We start from the raw sequence: 18043 nt of genomic DNA, 5'->3' as shown, positions 1-18043 counted from the left end.
ACTACAAGTATATCCTCTATAACCATTGTGTTTTGGACAAAATAAATAAATAAATAAATAAATAAATAAATAAATAAATAAATAAATAAATAAAAAATAAAAATAAAAATAAATCTTATTCAGTAGAGGTAACAGATAATTTAGTTTGTCCTGAAACACAAGCATTTTCGGGGATATGAAGAACAGCAAACTGAGATTTTTGACATCAAATGATGTGATTTATATTTTGGTGTTAGACTTCGTTACATCATGGAGCAATTTACCTAGTCATTTAATAAAGCACATTATCCTTTTGGGGTTATTATGGCTTGTTATGTACTCAACTGTAGCTTTCTGTTATTTTGTCAGATGTTAATTTTCACTGATGTTGATAATTTAATATTTCTAGAGTTTACAAATTATTAACTGTTATATTTTGCCGCAAATGCTGTGCAAGAGAAAAATATCTGTATCTTAATATGCAGACTATACTAATAGGGGATTGATTGATTGATTGGATTGGATTTATATGTCCCCCTCTCTCCGAAGACTCGGGTCGGCATACAACATATAAATATTTTATATATCATTTGTATAACAGTTATATATAAACATATATAATGTATGCCCAACTTTTGCCCCTTTTTCCCAGCCTTATGTTTTTCATTTGCACAATAATTGTGTAATGAATGAAAATAAAATTCCATTGACCCTGCACTATACTGTCTTATTTTCTATCTTAGTGAACTTAGACATCTCCCCCAAGCTTTTTATATTTCATGTTTGGTGTTTATGTGCTGTATGGTTTTTAATTATTGGGGTTTTTATATATTTTTATTATTAGATTTGTCCCATTGTTATACTGTTTTTATTACTGTTGTGAGCCACCCCGAGTCTTCGGAGAGGGGCGGCATACAAATCTAATAAATAATAATAATAATAATAATAATAATAATAATTATTATTATTATTATTATTATTATTATTATTATTACAGAAAGCACTGTCTGGTAGTTTTCAAAGCAGCTGGAAACTTTGCCATGACTGTTATGATGTTAAGTTAATTGGAGTTTTCTGCACAGCTCAACATGGGAACAAAGGCAGTAGGAGGGCTCAATTAGTTTGTAGTCCATTCACCATCTTTATAGTGGTGCTATTTCTCTATTGTTATTTTGCTTAATCCAGAAGTTTTAGTGGAGATGGAAGAGGCACACACTTAAATGCAGTCCAAATTCTAGAAATAATATCCCTTGTTCTCCTGCTATTACTTCTTTCTAAAAAAAAAAAGCACATCCTTTATACAGAGCAAATCTGTTAGACTGGGAAATTGTGCCTATTTCCCCACTTGCTAATGTGTTAATGTATGCATGAAACTTTAAGGTTTATTCATTTGGTGAGATAGTCAATAAATGTACTATAAAATTCTTAGTTCTCAATGACTGACTCAAGAGACGTAAAACTTGATTTAGATACACACATGCACACTGGAGCTGAATTAGGGCAACAGCTCGCGTGCCAGCGGATATGGCTCCATGTGCCACCTGTGGCACCCACGTCATAGATTCGCCATCACTTCCTTAGATTCTTCACCTAACAATTTGAATATATGAGACTAGCTGTATCATGAAGAACAATATAGAAATAACATCTCACCAGTCCCTTTTCTTACTCATTTTATTACAATATGCTAAATATGTTAAAGGGTTAAATAAGGTCCAGGAGGGAAGTGTTTTTAATATGAAAGTGAACACAAGAACAAGGGGACACAATCTGAAGTTAGTTGGGGGAAGATCAAAAGCAACATGAGAAATTATTATTTTACTGAAAGAGTAGTAGATCCTTGGAACAAACTTCCAGCAGACGTGGTTGGTAAATCCACAGTAACTGAATTTAAACATGCCTGGGATAAACATAGATCCATCCTAAGATAAAAATACAGGAAATAGTATAAGGGCAGACTAGATGGACCATGGGGTCTTTTTCTGCCATCAGTCTTCTATGTTTCTAACATGCTCAGAACCATTCAGGTAAAAATAACTTTTTAGAGGAGAGCGCCATTCCTTCCCCCTGGCCGTACTTTCTATCAATGCTGGTAGCCTTTGTTTAGCAACATCTGGATCCTTCAGGATGGCAATCCCTATATTATAGCCTCTATACCAATCATCATAGCTATTCAGTTAGTGACACTAGCATTTTATTGTTCAGCAATGAAAGCTTAAGACTGATGGTTGTGTGATAAAACATATACAGTAATACCTCATGATACGAACTTAATTGGTGCAAGGAGGAGGTTTGTAAGACGAAAGGTTCGTAAGACAAAACATTGTTTCCCATAGGAAACAATGTAAAGTCAATTAATCCGTGCAACCAAAACCCCCCCCGCAAAAACCCGGCTTTCGGCGACTGCTGGGAAGCCGCGCGGCTGTTTTAAAAGGTGACAGCCGGCCTGGGGGGCTTCCCAGCACCCCCCCGAACCCGGGTTCGGGGTTCGGGGGGGTGCTGGGAAGCCCCCCAGGCCAGCTGCGACCTTTTAAAACAGCCGCGCCGCTTCCCAGCTGTCTCCTGAAGCCGAACGCCAAAGCCGAACTTCCGTGTTCGGCTTCGGGAGACAGCTGGGAAGCGGCGCGGCTGTTTTAAAAGGTGACAGCCGGGCTGGGGGGCTTCCCAGCAACCTCCCGAACCGAACCCGGGGTTCAGAAAATTTTTGCCTCTTCTTACGAACTTTGTTCGAGTTATGAACCGGCATTCGGGAGGCTTCTGGGAAGCCCCGCCGCACGGCTGTCACCTTTTAAAATAGCCACGCGGCTTCCCAGCAGTCTCCGAACGCCGGTTCGTAACTCGAAAAAAGTTCGTAAGAAGAGGCAAAATTTTTCTGAACCCCGGGTTCGTATCACGAGTTGTTCGTAAGACGGGTTCGTATCTTGAGGTACCACTGTACAGTACTTTCAGTGTAGAAGATCCCAACTTCAGCATTTTCATATAGAGTTGGAGAAACCAACTGTTTCTAACTCAAAAAAGGCTGATTAGTGTAGATACTACTAGTCCAGGCAAATACACCAATGGGGTCATTACGTAACTGACCCATAAGACCACTTATATAAGATCTGAGCCAAAGTGTAGTGCTTCCTAACACTCTTGTTATGTTGTTTCTGCAGATATATTTCAGAATATTGAAGAAAGGTGGTACTGAAGACGTAAGAAGAACAACTATCGCTATATGGATTTTATTAACTGTTGGACATGCATTTTATTCATTTAGTTTTCACTGAAACTAAAATGCAAAAAAAATATTTAGATTTGAATTAGTTATACTTGATTTTAGTTAGTTATACTATGTTAAAGTTATCTACTGAGTCCATTGTGGAAGGGAGGTCCACATGATAGCTAAAAAAAAAATCCTAGTTAGCCAGCCACAATTGTTCCATGCCTCATTTGATATGATAGAGGGAGACATCCTTTTGCAGTGCTATTGCTTTATTTATATTTATATTTATATTTATATTTATATTTATATTTATATTTATATTTATATTTATATTTATATTTATATTTATATTTATATTTATATTTATATTTATATTTATATTTATATTTATATTTATATTTATATTTATATTTATATTTATATTTATATTTATATTTATATTTATATTTATATTTATATTTATATTTATATTTATATTTATATTTATATTTATATTTATATATTGATTTATTGATTTATTGATTTATTGATTTATTTGTTTGTTTATTTATTTTTATTTTTATTTTCACTTTCACTTTCACTTTCACTTTCACTTTCACTTTCTCTTACTCTTACTCTTACTCTTACTTTTACTTTTACTTTTATTTTTATTGGTTTGTTGGTTTGTTTATTTGTTCATTCGTTCATTCGTTCATTGTTCATTCGTTCATTCACTCACTCACTCACTCACTCACTCACTCACTCACTCACTCACTTATTTATTTATTTATTTATTTATTTATGTATATATTGGACTTATATGCTGCCTTTCTCCGAAGACTCTTTAGATTTCTCCCTTCATTGATTATTTAGTTTTGGGAGAAGGGACCATTGTCAGTGGGTTGATCCTCTCACCCCTCTTATTGGAAATTGTGGAACTTCTTTAAAATATCTCATCATTTTGCTGAATGCATCCAAACTGCAAAAAAATAATTATCTGAAGGATGATTGGATCAACAGGTAATGCATAAGTCTGCATGAGAAATCAGTTAAATAAAACCTTGTGTAGAAACATGGCATCATCTTTCACTGGGCATCCATTTTATTCTTGACAGATAAATCCTGCAGAAAAGAATAGCAAAGTATATACAAATATACTAGAAATATACACAATTTTATCAGATTTTTAAAGCAAGATCAAAGATAAGATAAAATATGAGCAAAACCCCCCACCTGTTCCCACTTTGGTGAGGCTTGCGAAATCTTACACAACTCTATGCATACATGATAGTTCAACATTATCGGCACAATTCCTTCTCAAAACGTATCCCACCTTTTGTTGAATTTTAACTCCATAGAGAAATACCAAAATCATTATCCTATGCTGTCAATGTCTCCCAGATGGTATTTCTTGTCAAATATTGTTAGGGAATTTATTATAGTATATATGGTAAAATCATTGCTAGGGCCACTATTATCTGCAAGTACATTCTTTTCAAGCACAATGCTTTGCAGTTCATCATCAATGTTACCAAATGCCTCTTTGTCCATCTTTTTGAATAGCTCCTTTTCTTCCCTGAATCTCAAGCACACTTTTTTCTTGTTTAGAGTTAAATTTGGAGTGTTGCTTTATCAAGCCCATTTGTTGTTACAGGCAGTAGCTGATTGCAAATGTACATCAATTCTTCCCCCACCATCTTTTAAAAAGGACCAATCTCTATGGTAACCATATTACAGAAACAATCATTTTGCTTGGTCTTCTCGAATCGTCCTTCAGAAAAAGGTCATTTGGCATCAACATAGCTGAATTCAAACTGTTCTTGCTCCTTGGCCCCTCATTTGATTTTTATTCCTTTCCATCTCTTTTTAACATCCCAATATATGTTATTCAAGAAGTTATTAAAATAATGCAAAAATGTATCTTAGAGTTTCATGAGTGCAATGGTTGGCAGGGTTTTGAAGATGAAAATTTTCTTCCAGGTCATACATATTGAATATATTAACTTCACCTCCCCAAGTTCTTTCTCTTATCTATTTGAACCTGCTCTCCTGTTCCATTAATGCTTGAATTAATTCAGACATTGGTTTCTGGTTATACACTGGTTTCCATGCCTCTCATATTCTTCATTAGATGAAATATTTTGGTGGCACTTTTCAGATTTATAATGCCTGTTCAATATCATATTTTTATTCCAAAGAGCAAAACCTCCAACTGAGCTGTTTTCCTCATTGTGATTATGGCTAAATCAATTAAAGAACTATCTCCTCCTTCCCCAAAATTTAGAGGAATTATGGGGAGAATTACTGATCCCTACTGATGGGCAGTGTTCCCTCTAATTTTTTGGGGGGGTGGGCGGAAAAGTATAGTGTCTGAGCGGCAGTCCCTTTGGGACTGGGCGGCACAGAAATAATAAACAAACAAACAAACAAACAAACAAACAAAAAACCCACCCTGTTTTGCCTCAGAGAATTTCAAAATAAAATACTGTACTGTGTGTCTATAACAGTGAGCTCATAATAGGGCAACTCTATCAATATCAAAATGCCACTTAAATTGTTGAGCTAGTTTCAAACTAGATTTTGATTTTCTTTCTCTCTTCCTTACTCCCATTCTTTTTCTTTCTCTTTTCCTTCCTCTCTTTTTTCTATCTGTTTCTCTTCCTCTCTTCCTCCCTCTCTCCTTCCCTCTCACTCTTTCCCTCTCGACTTCTGGGCAGGTTTGGAAAACTCTGAGTTGATGATGATTTTTAAGTGAGCGATTGCTCACTGCTCAGCTTAGAGGGAACTATGCTGATGGGTACTGTCAGTACCAGGTACTGTTTTGGTTGGGTTTCCAATATATTAAGATAAGCCAGCATAGAAAGTTGGGAGGAAAATTGTGACAAGCAGTAATTAGGCTGCAATTTGGTAATATAAGGGAGACAGGTATGTTGCTCTCTGTTACATTCTGTGGTTACATTCTGTTGTTGCATTGCATAGAAACATAGAAACATAGAAGACTGATGGCAGAAAAGGACCTCATGGTCCATCTAGTCTGCCCTTGTACTATTTTCTGTATTTTATCATAGGATGGATATATGTTTATCCCAGGCATGTTTAAATTCAGTTACTGTGGATTTACCAATCACGTCTGCTGGAAGTTTGTTCCAAGGATCAACTACTCTTTCAGTAAAATAATATTTTCTCATGTTGCTTTTGATCTTTCCCCCAACTAACTTCAGATTGTCTCCCCTTGTACTTGTGTTCACTTTCCTATTAAAAACACTTCCCTCCTGTAACTTATTTAACCCTTTGACATATTTAAATGTTTCGATCATATCCCCCCTTTTCCTTCTGTCCTCCAGACTATACAGATTGAGTTCATTAAGTCTTTCCTGATATGTTTTATGCTTAAGACATTCCACCATTCTTGTAACCCGTCTTTGGACCCGTTCAATTTTGTCAATATCTTTTTGTAGGTGAGGTCTCCAGAACTGAACATAGTATTCCAAATGTGGTCTCTCACCAGCACTCTATATAGCGGGATCATAATCTCCCTCTTCCTGCTTGTTATACCTCTAGCTATGCAGCCAAGCATCCTACTTGCTTTCCCTACCGCTTGACTGCACTGTTCACCCATTTTGAGACTGTCAGAAATCACTACCCCTAAATCCTTTTCTTCTGAAGTTTTTGCTAACACAGAACTGCCAATACAACACTCAGATTGAGGATTCCTTTTCCCCAAGTGCATTATTTTACATTTGGAAACATTAAACTGCAGTTTCCATTGCTTTGACCATTTATCTAGTAAAGCTAAATCATTTACCATATTACAGATGCCTCCAGGATCTGTTCTGTTCTGTTTTATCCTGTAATGTTGTTTACTGGTTATATATGCTGGTTAGTATTAATATCTGAGCTGTAAGCTGATTTCCGGTTCCGGGTTGAGTGGTGTGGAGATGGTGGGTCCGCCGCTCCCCTGAGACTATGGTAAAAATCGTCGGCAATGGACCATTCCAGCTTGGAAATGACCCGAGGTCGGTCTGCTGTCTTGTCCCCCGCTGAGGCAGCTAGAGACTAATGTCTTTGCTGCTGTTGGAGAGCGTCGGAGGCTGCAATGCCGAGAGAACTCTTCGGGGCGATCAGCTGAGACGCGGAAGATGGCGGCCGCGTCTGAGTGTAAAATGAAAAACGCCGAAGGAGAAGGAGAAGAAGGAAGCTGTGAGGGTGGCGAGCCGGACCGAGCCGAGCTTCCTGGCGCGGCACTGGTGAGTGAGAGTGACCTGTGCCAGTGCCGAAGCGGTGGAGGCGAGGGGTCGACGGAAAGGAAGGGAATGGAGGAGAATGGAGCGGAGCGGAGTGGAGCAGAGATCAGCGCTGGAATTGAGGCGACCCTGCCTGCTCGAGGGACCAAAACCGCTGACGACCCAGGCCGGTGGGAGCGACCTGCAGTTGGTGGTGGAGGACACCTGGTTGGGCGAGGAATATCCAGGAACAACCCCCCCCCCCCGTATGGCACCAGTGGGTGAGAGCTGCTGGTGCCAAGGGGGGGATAAAGATGTAAAGTTGGAATGAGGGAAACAGACGCCCAGTATGAGTGCCCGCAGAGACTAATGTATGAGTGCCCACAGAGACTAATTGTGACCTGAAGAACTAGAGGGGGTGAGAATTGTGGAATTAACTGCCTAGAACCATCATGGCTAATTAGACTGGGGATATTGTTTATTGTTTAATTCCTATTTTGTTATTACTGTCATCTCCCCCCCCTTCACCATTTTCACTTCCACCATTTTCCTATTTTCATCATCTTCTCATCCCCTCAACTATTATTAAGATCATGGAAGAACTGCGCCCCCTAGTGGCAAGACTATAGAAAAAACACAGCAGACTTTTTAAGACTCTGAGACTACATGGAAGATCTGTAGAGGATTTCGGACCTGGATTGGTTGATTGACCGATGATTGATGTCAATTAAGATCTGATTTTATATTTTATATTTTATTTTTTTATACTAATTTATTAACTTATTAACTTTTTATCTTAACTTACTTAGATTTGTATTTATATCTTATATATTAGCAATATTTAATCTATTTTAATTAATTGGGGGGGTTTAACTGATGTATAATTGGAGTGGGTGTATTGATATGTATGGGAGGAATGATTGGTATGAATGCGATGGCTGGAGTGGGTGGGGTTATGTCAGGGGAGGGGTGAATGGGAATAGTATGAATAGTATGAATGAGATATTTGGGCCACCTGACGCCGGAGAGGCGGGAGGGGAGGGGGCACCGATCTCTGGGGTGGCGGAGGGTCGGAATATCCCTGTGTTGCTGGGGAGAGGCAGATATGGCGGGGGCCACAGAGCTAGCCGTTCCAGGGGAACGAGAGACCGTTGCTTAATAACGGTCCCTTGTTCTGGCTCTGTGAGCCCAACCTTGGGTACTGGTGATGAGTGTAACTCTGGCCCTGGACTCAGGTTGCTGCTGCTCAACGCCAGGTCGGTGGTAAATAAAGCTCTCCTCATCCGGGACCTGATCCTGGATGAGGAGGCCGACCTGGCTTGTATTACTGAAACCTGGCTGGGCCCAGAGGGAGGTGTTCCTCTCTCTGAAATTTGCCCAGCCGGGTTTCAGATATGGCATCAACCTCGACCCCAGGGAAGGGGGGGAGGAGTGGCTATTGTAGCCAGGGAGAGCCTTTGCCTGCGTAGGCTCATTGCTCTGGAAATTGCGGGTTGCGAGTCTCTCTTGCTGAAGTTGGACTTAGGGGTTCAGGTGGGCTTATTTCTCACGTACCTGCCTCCCAGCTGCGTGTCAAAAGCCCTGCCTGTGCTACTCAAGGAGGTAGCCGGGTTGGCGGTGGAGTTCCCCGGACTTATTGTCCTGGGGGACTTCAATCTGCCGTCACTCGGCGAAACCTCTGGGTTGGCACAGGAGTTCATGGCCACCATGACAGCCATGGACCTGACTCAAGTAGTACAGGGTCCGACTCACGAGGGAGGGCATGCACCTGACATGGTATTCCTTTCCGAGCAATTGAGTAATGGTCTGAGATTAAGGGGCTTAGAACCATTGCCTTTGTCTTGGTCAGACCATTTCCTACTACGGCTCGACTTCCTGGCTCCAATCCTTCCCCGCAGGGAGGTGGAACCAATGAAGATGTTCCGCCCCAGACGCCTGATGGACCCAGAGGGCTTTCAGACGGCGCTTGGGGTTATACCAGAGGCACTTGTCCACAGTTCGGCGGAGTCTCTTGCGGAGGCCTGGAATACGGCTGCTGCGGAGGCTCTTGACCGGATTGCGCCTTTGCGACCTCTCCGTGGTGCTAGACCCCGTAGAGCCCCATGGTTCAACGAGGAGCTCCGGGAGTTGAAACGCCAAAAGAGACGTCTAGAGAAGCGATGGAGGAAGAGTAGGTCTGAATCTGATCGAACACTTGTAAGAGCTTTTATTAAGACTTACAAAGTGGCGCTCAAGGCGGCAAGATGCGCGTACCATGCCGCCTTGATTGCATCAGCGGAATCCCGCCCGGCCGCTCTGTTTAGGGTGACCCGCTCCCTTCTTAACCAGGGGGGAGTTGGGGAGCCCTTGCAGAGTAGTGCCGAGGAGTTTAACACGTTTTTCGCTGATAAAGTCGCTCAGATCCGGGCCGACCTCGACTCCAATTGTAAAACAGTGTCGACTGACAACGAGTCAGTCGAGGTGACTGGGGCACGTACTTGTCCACCTGTCTGGGAAGAGTTTGATCTGGTGACACCTGATGAAGTGGACAAGGCCATTGGAGCTGTGAGTTCCGCCACCTGCTTACTGGATCCGTGTCCCTCCTGGTTGGTCTCGGCCAGCAGGGAGGTGACACGGAGCTGGGCCCAGGAGATTACCAACGCTTCCTTGGGGAGGGGAGTTTTTCCATCACTCTATAAAGAAGCGCTTGTGCGCCCCCTCCTCAAGAAGCCCTCCCTGGACCCAGCCGTACTTAACAACTATCGTCCAGTCTCCAACCTTCCCTTTATGGGGAAGGTTGTCGAGAAGGTGGTGGCACTCCAGCTCCAGCGGTCCTTGGAAGAAGCTGATTATCTAGGTCCCCAGCAGTCGGGTTTCAGGCCCGGTTACAGCACGGAAACCGCTTTGGTCGCGTTGATGGATGATCTTTGGCGGGCCCGGGACAGGGGTTTATCCTCTGTCCTGGTGCTCCTCGATCTCTCAGCGGCTTTCGATACCATCGACCATGGTATCCTTCTGCACCGGTTGGAGGGGCTGGGGGTGGGAGGCACTGTGCTCCAGTGGTTCTCCTCCTACCTCTCTGGCCGGTCGCAGTCGGTGTTAGTGGGGGGTCAGAGGTCGGCTCCGAGGTCTCTCCCTTGTGGGGTGCCTCAGGGGTCGGTCCTCTCCCCCTTGCTATTTAACATCTACATGAAACCGCTGGGTGAGATCATCCAAGGACATGGGGTGAGGTATCATCAATATGCCGATGATACCCAGCTTTACATCTCCACCCCATGCCCAGTCAACGAAGCGGTGGAAGTGATGTGCCAGTGCCTGGAGGCTGTTGGGGCCTGGATGGGTGTCAACAGACTCAAACTCAACCCGGATAAGACGGAGTGGCTGTGGGTTCTGCCTCCCAAGGACAATCCCATCTGTCCGTCCATCACCCTGGGGGGGGAATTATTGACCCCCTCAGAGAGGGTCCGCAACTTGGCCGTCCTCCTCGATCCACAGCTCACATTAGAGAACCATCTTTCAGCTGTGGCGAGGGGGGCGTTTGCCCAGGTTCGCCTGGTGCACCAGTTGCGGCCCTATCTGGACCGGGACTCATTGCTCACAGTCACTCATGCCCTCATCACCTCGAAGTTCGACTACTGTAATGCTCTCTACATGGGGCTACCTTTGAAAAGTGTTCGGAAACTTCAGATCGTGCAGAATGCAGCTGCGAGAGCAGTCATGGGCTTACCCAGGTATGCCCATGTTTCACCATCACTCCGCAGTCTGCATTGGCTGCCGATCAATTTCCGGTCACAATTCAAAGTGTTGGTTATGACCTTTAAAGCCCTTCATGGCACTGGACCAGAATATCTCCGAGACCGCCTACTGCCGCACGAATCCCAGCGACCAATTAGGTCCCACAGAGTGGGCCTTCTCCGGGTCCCGTCAACTAAACAATGTCGGTTGGCGGGCCCCAGGGGAAGAGCCTTCTCTGTGGCGGCACCGACTCTCTGGAACCAACTCCCCCCAGAGATTAGAACTGCCCCTACTCTCCCTGCCTTCCGTAAACTCCTTAAAACCCACCTCTGCCGTCAGGCATGGGGGAACTGAAACACCTCCCCCGGGCATGTTTAATTTATGCATGGTATGTTTGTGTGTGCGTCTGTTAGTTTATGGGGTTCTTTTAAAGCTTGTATAAATTTTAAAGTTTTCTGATTATTTATGATTTGTTCTATTCTGTTGTGACCCGCCCCGAGTCTTCGGAGAGGGGCGGCATACAAATCTAAATAATAAAAATAAATAATAAATAAAATAAATAAATGCATTATTATGTGTAGAGAGCTGTGTGTAAAATACTGTGAAGAATATACTGTACTGTTGTAAGGGTATTTGCTCTAGAATAAGAGACTATATGTAATTGCTGTGCGCTGCTTGGTCTAGTACCTACTATATGTTAGGATTGTATTATATGCTTCATTAATAAGAGAATAAGCTGTGTGCTAATACTAAACAGTATAATATATCTTGGCTGTCTGCAAAGGAGATAATGTATGTAATACTATGTACTTGCTGTGCACGAAGAACAGATATACAGTATTCTGGACTGTATTATAATTACTGTGTAATATTATGAAGATATTGTATATCCTGTAAATAATACATGTATTATATGTTGGCTTGTATTATCGTCTGAACAAACCACCACTGCCACATGTACTCTGGTTACGATACAGTATGTCTTCTCATTGGGTCTAGGCCTAGTGTGGAGTACTGACAGGTACATTCCATTGATACAAAGTTTTGAGTTAGTGACGTTGTGACTTGACTCCTCTTTGGCGAGGGGTTGAGTACAGCAAAAGGCTAAGAGGATGTTCATTTAATTGGAATGCCTACTGAGATCTAAGGCAACTGGCGCAAAGGATGGACCCTTTCTCTGCACAATGGCACTGGTTGAAGGGTGTATATAAGGTGGCCTTATTAAAGTGACAAGGCAATTTAATTCTTTTGTGCACAATGATTCTACTTCATTGATTTACAATGGGAAGGATATAATTTTGCTAGTGTTGGCAAAAAGCTCAAATGTCAGGCTTTTCAAATTGCCATACTTGCCTTGTTCAGGATGAATAATGAATAAGTCACCTTTTGTCTCCTGTTAAATATCCTTGAATAAATACAAAGAACATGGGAGACATAAATGATTGCCTGATTTTATGTTTAAAATACAGATCAACATTGTGATAAATGGTTGAAAATGTTCCAGGTGAAGTAATATGACTCTGCTGATAACTACATTATCTATTATGGATCAGGTGTAGAGTGTAGGACAGTTTTATATGCCAGATTTCTCAAACAAGGAGAAAAGTCAATTTGGAACTATGTATGAATTAAAACACTGAAGTTCTAAAATCCTTTTGATAGATTCATGTGTTTAAATCTACACTATATTTCTTGGTTCCTTATTATACTTTGCAAGACACTGGGTAATTTCATTAAACTTCAGTTGTGTATGAATATTGGATAGAATATATTCAAAGGAAAAAGTAGAGTTACTGAATAATGGAAAAATATGATTTCAGGCTCAGTAATTTTGTAAAGTAAAAAAAAAAAAGTTCCAGATCTGCTGATTTTTGCATAGAAAAGCAAGTTATTGAATTTTCATTCATACAGTTGCCCGTTCCGTGTCTCAGCAGAACTTAACAAGATAACAATAGAAGGGAAAAGCTATTCAAACAGATAAGTGTCATCCAAGCTGCATGTTTTCTTCCATTGAAGGGATAGAAATTCAACATTAACACATGGAGATTTATGCAGAGCATACCTTTTGCACCATTGTCACATAACGTCCTGATCAGTTGAAATAGCTAACTAAAGCTTTTGTATTTGTACTGTATTTGTCCAAGAATGTGCAGAAAAAACTACTTTCTCCCCGTCGTCTAAAAATGTCATTGTGTTCGTATTCATGTTAGAGGTAATTAAAAAGCAAATATTTTAAGAAGCTGACTATGAAAGCCTCTTGTTCTTCCCTTTAGAAATATTAACAACAGGAATAGCTTAGATTGAGCAAATCAGATCCAGATTTAATCAGAGTTAGCACAGACACACTGAAATGTGGGACTTTGTTTGTGTATTGGATTTATAAGTTTCCCAACTCCATTATAACTTGACAGTACACAATATAATTTCATGACAATGTAATACAGTGTTCCCTCGATTTTCGCGGGTTCAAACTTCGCGGAAAGTCTATACCACGGTTTTTCAAACATATTAATTAAAAAATACTTTGCAGTTTTTTTCCCTATACCACGGTTTTTCCCACCCGATGATGTCATATGTCATCTCCAAACTTTCCTCTGCCTTTAATAAATATTTTTTTAAATAAACTTTAATAAATAAACATGGTGAGTAATAATCTAAATGGTTGCTAAGGGAATGGAAAATTGCAATTTAGGGGTTTAAAGTGTTAAGGGAAGGCTTGTGATACTGTTCATAGCCAAAAATAGTGTATTTACTTCCGCATCTCTACTTCGCGGAAATTTGACTTTCGCGGGCGGTCTCGGAACGCATCTCCCGCGAAAAGCGAGGGAACACTGTACAAATAAAATCAGTATCAAAGCAAAATAAAAATGTAGCTATTTCAAACAAACTGGTTATCCATACAAAGGCTCCACTTTCCAGTCTAACCGAAGGAGTGGAGTCAGGTTATAGAAATTTGCTTAAATAAGGCATTTTAATGGTCATATGAGTCTCTGAGAGAGTTTATAGAGGGCACATGGTTTGTCATAGGCGCCCTACTTTCTGGGACCCGTCAGTTGGCCCTATTTAGAACTTGGTATGTGCCAGCTCCGTTGGATCATGCAGTAGACATAGGAAATATATATTCTTCAGATGACAAATATTTGTCCCTCAGATGAAATATGAGTCTCCGGGTTCCGTCGACTAAACAATGTCATTTGGTGGGCCCCAGGGGAAGAGCCTTCTCTGTGGCGGCCCCGACCCTCTGGAATCAACTCCCCCCAGAGATTAGAACTGCCCCCACCCACCTGTATTGCTAGGCATGGGGGAACTGAGGCACTTCCCCCCAGGCTTTTATATTTCATGTTTGGTATGTGTGTGCTGCATGGTTTTAAATGATGGGGTTTTATATGTTTTTAATATTAGATTTGTTTCATTGTAATATTGTTTTATTATTGTTGTGAGCTGCCCCGAGTTTTCGGAGAGGGGCAGCATTCAAATCTAATAAATTATTATTATTATTATTATTATTATTATTATTATTATTATTATTATTATTATTATTATATGTCCCCCTATGACCACCTGCAGCTTGTCTCAATTTGAAAATTTGTATTACGGTAGTCGACCTGGAATATTTTTGTGCTTCATTTATAAATTGCTGTGAAATATGATTCAAAACATGAACAAATTAAAAGCTGTCTTTAAATGGATGCAAATTTGAGATGTAGTAGGTACCTAACAATTGGAATTTCAAAAGGCAGAACATAATAAGCGTTCCTATCGTTTACACTCTCTGACACTTCTATTTCTATTTCGTCTATGTCTATTTCTATTTTTGTCTATGTCTATTTCTATTTCTGTCCATCCATCTACAGGTAGTCCTTGCGTTACAACCAAAATTGAGCCCAACATTTATGTTGCTAAGTGAAACATTTGTTAAGTGAGTTTGTCCTATTTTTATGACTGAGTGCTGTATTTGTTAAATGAATCACTGTAGTTAAATTAATATCACTGTTGTTAAGTGGATCTGACTTCCCCCTTGACTTTGCTTGTCAGAAGGTCACAAAAGATAATGTGACCCTGGGACACTGCAAGTGTCATAAAAGTGAATCACTTGTCAAACATCCAAATGTAAATCACCTGATTGTGGGAATGCTGCAATGGTCATAAGTGTGAAAAATGGTCATAAGTCGCTTTTTCAGTGTCATTGTAACTTCTAATGGTCACTGTTCTGTCGGGCTCTCTGGTAGACTCCTCCCAAAAATTCACAGGTACAAATTTCAGACACACAGACGTTTGAAAATTCAAATGTTCTTTATAATGAAAATTCACTTAAACCAAGCCCTCTTTTGGTATAGCAAAGAGCACTCATCTCCAAACAAACTAGTAATTTGTACAAGTCCCTTATCAGTTCTGTGATACTTAGCTTGCAGCTGTGAGGCAATTCACAGTCCTTCTTCTGTCACAAAGTGAAACACACTTTGCCCTGGTTTAGTTTCAAAGCGGGGAAAAATCAGCACACAAAAAGTCAAAGTCAGTAAAACAGTCACGAAACACAACGACCAGATAATCCTCCACAATGGCCAAACCCACAGGCTGCTATTTATAGCAGCCTCACTAATTACCACAGCCCCACCCAACCACAGCTGGCCTCATTTTCTTTGATAATAATCTCTCAGTTGTTGTTGCCTATGCATCGCTCTCCGCATGCGTGGCTGTATCATTAACTCTTGTTCTGAATCCAAGGAGGAGCTAGATAATTGATCTCCTTCTGAGCTGTCTGCCACACTCTCCTCCTCCCTGTCACTCATGTCTTCTTGGTCAGAGGAGCCTTCATCAGCAGATTCTACCGGGGGCAAAACAGGCCTGCAGTATGTGGATGTCTCCCCCACATCCACAGTCCTTGGGGCAGGAGCTGGGCCAGAGCTAACCACAACAGTCACTAAACAAACTTGTAAGTTGTGGAGTACCTGTATCTATCTATCATCTTTTGGGGTGAACAGTATTATACAAAATTAAAAAAATAGTAAGATATTTTGAATGAAGAAAATTAAAGACAGCAAATAGGGAAGGAGAATAAATATGTATCTATTTTACTCCAACGGAATCCACTGTACTCCTCTGTACCTTCCTTCTTTGTCTCTTGTTCTTTAAACTTCTCACCTCATTTCTCATCTTTATAGTTTCAGTTCCAGCATCAATTATTTTCTTATTCTTCTTGCCCTTCTTCCTGACCCATGTGCTTTCTCCTTATTTGTTTGCTTTGCAGTTCAGTTCTTTTTAATTCTTTTCTATGACCAAATCACATTAATATATTTCTTCACTATTGCATATGCTCCTGTATTAAGTCCACCTTAATTCATCACTATTCATTCTTGATCCTGTCTTTGCTCAATACCATGCAGTACATTGCTTTTATAAGCTCTACCAAATTATTACATATAAAAAACTTTGCAGAAGAATGCTATTATTTGCAACCATTTTTACTTCTCGGGAGAAATGTTTATCCTTATCAAGTAACTTTCTACAAGCAATTGATGTCTTAAAATGTCTATTCATTTTTCCATGTTTACTAAACATTCTACCAAGTTACATAAATTCATCTATTTTCTTTAGATAATAACCCTTTATTTATAACCGGCAATCTTTCACTCAGTTTTCGTTGCTAAATAGAACTCCTTTGGTCTACAATAAATTAATCTTCAGATTTTTCTCTTTGTTGCATTATAGAATTAATCTAACATTTACTGGGAATTTTTTACATTCTCAGTGAACATTCAGTACATTCACATAGCTGATATCACAAAATGATCAGTGAAAGAAATAAGGGACTATCTCTGTAGACATTTTAGACTGAAAAATTCTTGTCAGGAGAAATCTTAGTTCACATGGGGTAAAAGTAATGGAATCTCTGTAGATTTTACTCTGCTAATTGTTGCAAATGGTGCTCATCCGTTTCAAGGCCACTGCACCAGTGCTTTCCAAAGACATTTTCACAATTGTGGTTAGCATGACATCATGATACACTGTCCTGTCGGGCTCTCTGGTAGACTCCTCCCAAAAATTCACAGGTACAAATTTCAAAATTCGTTTGAAAATTCGTTTGAAAATTCAAAACAATGTTCTTTATAATGAAAATTCACTTAAACCAAGCCCTCTTTTGGTATAGCAAAGAGCACCAGTCTCCAAACAAACTTGTAATTTATACAAGTCCCTTATCAGTTCTGTGATACTTAGCTTGCAGCTGTGAGGCAATTCACAGTCCTTCTTCTTTCACAAAGTGAAACACACTTTGCTGTGGTTTAGTTTCAAAGTGGGGGAAAAATCAGCACACAAAAGGTCCAAGTCAGTAAAGCAGTCACGAAACACAACCATCAGATAATCCTCCACAATGGCCAAACCCACAGGCTGCTATTTATAGCAGCCTCACTAATTACCACAGTCCCATCCAACCACAGGTGGCCTCATTTTCTTTGATAATAATCTCTCAGTTGTTGTTGCCTATGCATCGCTCTCCGCATGCGTGGCTGTATCATTAACTCTTGTTCCGAATCCAAGGAGGAGCTAGATAATTGATCTCCTTCTGAGCTGTCTGCCACACTCTCCTCCTCCCTGTCACTCATGTCTTCTTGGTCAGAGGAGCCTTCATCAGCAGATTCCACCGGGGCAAAACAGGCCTGCAGCATGTGGATGTCTCCCTCACATCCATAGTCCTTGGGGCAGGAGCTGGGCCAGAGGTAACCACAACAATACACATGGTAGAGAAGCAAATAACTGATAAATAACTTGGATGAAAGATGTCTCTTGAAGAAGTGAAGAGATTTTAAGAGTAGTGATGGGCGAACTGAACTCGCACTATTCGGGTCCGTACCGAATTTTACGGTGTTCGGTATCCTGGACCAGAACGAGAAATTTTCCCCAAATCCGTGCCGAAGTTCGGGTTCAGTTCAGCCAGCGTGGCAAA

Source organism: Erythrolamprus reginae, chromosome 4, assembly GCF_031021105.1.
Source record: "Erythrolamprus reginae isolate rEryReg1 chromosome 4, rEryReg1.hap1, whole genome shotgun sequence".
NCBI lineage: Eukaryota > Metazoa > Chordata > Lepidosauria > Squamata > Dipsadidae > Erythrolamprus > Erythrolamprus reginae.
This window is presented reverse-complemented; position numbering follows the sequence as displayed.